We start from the raw sequence: 3,873 nt of genomic DNA on the forward strand, positions 1-3,873 counted from the left end.
TGTCCTCAGCAAAAAATGTGGTAAATGAGCTGCTTTGATTATTTCTGAGTGCGTGGATGACTGCTGGCTTCCAGTTTTATTAGTACCCAGATACTGTAAAGAACAGAGGTAAGTTGGGGAACATTCAGCAAAAGCCAGAGGTACCATATTTAAATTCCAGTTTTCCGTTGCTGTGTTCTGTTTTATTGTTCTCATTGATTTCAATTAGTTCAGACAGTAAATCCCGTTGATTAGAGGCATTCAGGGAACGTGGGCTCCGAGCGAAGCAGAGGCACAGAAGCACAACATCTGCTGCACACAACAGTAAAAGTGAGGAGATTATTTTACAGCTGCGTTTAGAGCTGGAGGAAGCTGTGCTCATGTGGAGGGATGGTTGGGATGGTTGGGGTGCAGCTGCTCTGGCCCGTGCTCAGGAGGGGGCTCCAGGGAAGAGGAGGAGGAGAAGGAGGGAGACTCAGCTCTGGATTCAACCACACTCCTCCTCCAGGGCTTCACATTAAGCAAGATGCCTTTGATATGGATGTGTAAAACCCATTTTTTCCCAGTTTACACACATTGCAAAGCCAATCCAATTCCCGTTGCTTGTTGTCCCTGGAAAAGGAGTGGCAGTGGAGCAATCAAAGCCCTGTGGGCACTGGAGAGGCACCAGTGGTCTGGGGGGTCGTGGTGATGTCCAACACAGCAGGCCAAGTAGAGACAAGCTCTTAAACCATTGTGTCACTGTGTCATTGTGTTTGTAACCTGAGGAGGAAATGAATTAACCAAGGAAATCAGCAAAGCCAAATCACAAAACCATCAGAAGAAAAAAGAAAGGCACCCAAACCTTTGGTACAGGAAATTTAGATGGCTTATTGCTTAATTTTTGCTGCATAATAACAGTTTTTGCTTTTATACTAATTTGTAGAAGAATTGTTTTCCTCAACATGAATGAAGTAAGGAGGAGAAGTTAGGGAAGCCTTTTATTCTCTTTTTTAAACAGCAAGAAACTTGCACCAAATGACTCCATGGTATTTTATCTGTAATGGAAGGGGAACAGATTTCTTTCCTTGTCAGTCATTAATTTAAAAAAGCATTTTATCTTGGAGCGCAAGGAACCTAGTAAAAATTGACACAAAGTTTTTTATATTTAAATGCCTTATTATCTTAAAGGGCACAATAATCTTACATCAGCAGACAGTCGTGTATTTTACACCTCTTCCAGCTCTGTGTCTAACTGGTGCTTTTAATGACTCCTATTATTCTTGAAGAACATAAAGAACTGCTGGAGGAATCTATTCACAGACCCAGGAAAAAAAAAATTCTGCATTAATTTAACTTTATATTGGTTTAAGCTTAACAAGCTGGCTTAAGGCCAACTGATAAACCATGTCTGAATAGAAGGGGGAAAATAGTTACTGAAGAAGTATGGAAGCAAAGTACAATAATGGGATAAAGATGTCAAAACATCCCACCTAAAAAGAGTTTAGGAGGTCACAGAGTACTGAACAGAGCATAGAAAAGGATTGGGAATTCGGGGGTCAAGGTCATATGGGCCCTACGAGTGAGAGGGTTGAGACCTTGTCTTGTAAGCAAAAGCATTCTTCATAATGATTTGAAAGATTTAATTTGGCCATGAGAGTACTTCTTACAGGGCTTAGAAAAGGTGCAAAAAATGCTAAATAAAATTCCCAGCTAATTTATACAACTAGAGCATTTTGGGAACTTATGAAATGCGAAGGAATATATAGGGGGTATTTCTTTTTTAACAAAATATTTCACTTTTTACCTCCTGTACAAGAAATCTGGATTTGGAGTCAGGCACATTATTGCTTTAGTCCTACCTCAACTTCTTGTCATTCAGCTGATGCAGGCTCTGTTTGACAGAGTTTTAAAAATCTTATAATAAGCCAAATGCTGGGCTTGCCTTCAGAATTACCAGAATGCACTGAAACCAGGTCTTTATCTGAAACAACGAGAGGTTAAAAAGTCCTTGAAACTTCCTTTGCTATGAATAAGAACCATGGGTTTCATCTCACCTGCCCCTCTCAGCCTACAAAATGTTCATTCTCTGGTATAATTAATAATCAACTGTACCCATGGAAGGAAGTTCCCTGGAGCTGCACAGTTGTGTAATTTCTGTGAAATATGGAGATTTGCTCTTGCTCCACCTCCTATTTTTGAAGGATGAAATGTCACAGACAAAATTTCCTAATACCATGTCCCAGCTTTCCAAGTTTTTCAGGCAACTGGTCGTAGTTGGGAGTAGCTGCTTTGCTCTGGTTTTCTTGGCTCAAGAAGCTCCTGAGGGTCACCCTAATGTTTTTTTAAAGGACTAAACCTAAACATCTGGAAACTGAAAATTTATTTAATTATGGATAAAGCTTTGGCAGGACTTAACGAGGAAAAGTTTTAGACATCACAGTCCAAATTTAGGGGATGTAAATTTGTGCTTCCAACAGTATTTAGAACATATTTGAAAGATGCTGAGTTTCTCTTCCATCTCAGGCATGGCAAAAATATGTGCTGTTTAATTTGGTCATACTTTGAGGCTTTTCATGTGGAATTTGATGAATTAGATGTCAATATTTTTTGTTTCCCCTTTTTGTACACTGGTCATTGACTACAATATCGAGTTTTGAAATAAAGCATAAAAATGAATGAAAAACTCTTGGTTTTTATGGGTTTTTTTCTCTTTTGTTGCTGTTCACTGTTTGCAAGTTTTTAATTGTAAAAGATGCTGTAGATGAAGTTTTTCTCCTAAGCACTGCTGTCCTATTTTCCCCGTGATATCCCCGGGGGATCTAACATGAGTTTAAGTAAGTCCATTTTTTCTCGACTGACAGAGCAAATGTTCAGATGCTTTAAAATTTAAAGAGCAAAATGTAGGGATGGGTAAATTAGCTCAGAAGAGGTAAGAAATTCCCATTGAAGCCAAATAGTCTTCTTTTGCTTTGTTTGCTTGCTTAATTCTCCTCGGTTTTGTTTGCTTTTAATTTCCCATCAGGATGTTGCATTTTGAGAGCTTGGCATTCCCAATATCCTTCACTATATCTAAAACGTCCATGTTTCACCAGGGAGCTGCAACCAGAAGGGAGAATGATGTGTGAACTTTGCCAGTGAACGCACCTATGTGCACAGGTCCTCCTGCATGAAAAGTATTTTCATGGCACGCCGTTGAGTGTTCATTAATATTCATGAGGTAACAGAGTTGCTCTGTATATATTAAAGAATACTCTCCTTTTCAAGGACATTTCATATTTGAAAAACAGCTACCGTGGTAAAAAGTTTGGTAGCTGTACAAAGCAGTTCAGGAAGTCCAAAAGTGAGTTACTGAAAATATTTATGTGCATTTTCTGTTCTGTGCAGTTCGAAATGGCTTCTATAGAAAAAAATGTCGTGAGGGTCATTGTGCCTACAGGCTGGCACCTTCAAGTAGTCTAAAATCCATATTGTTGTGTGGAGTAACTTGAGATTTGCTCTAAATGGCATTATTGATTCAAAGCTGGTGTCATATGGAGATAAAAGAGTCCAAGATGTTTTGAGGATGACATTTTACCGTGGTCCCAACTTTGTTGCATCCACCAAGGACTCGGACCGTGGTTCTCACGTCTCCCGGTCCTTCCAGTGCCTGGGCAGAGATCGTAGCTCGGAATGAGTGTGTGAGATCCAGCGTGTGCCGTGACAGCGTGCGGTGCTTTTGGGATGCCCTGCCGAGCCCTGGCTGCCCCCGGAAGCAGGTGCGGGATGGCTGGGAAGATGTGAGGAGACGGCAGCAGCGGCAGCAGCGGCGCAGTCGGAGCGCGTGGGACCAGCACATCCCTGCCCACATCTGCAGCCGGGATTGCCCCAGCTCCACACCTGTGCTCCCCGCGCCCTCCGCACGCTTGCGTTGCG

This window comes from Corvus brachyrhynchos, unplaced genomic scaffold (assembly GCF_000691975.1).
Source record: "Corvus brachyrhynchos isolate BGI_N302 unplaced genomic scaffold, ASM69197v1 scaffold315, whole genome shotgun sequence".
Lineage (NCBI taxonomy): Eukaryota > Metazoa > Chordata > Aves > Passeriformes > Corvidae > Corvus > Corvus brachyrhynchos.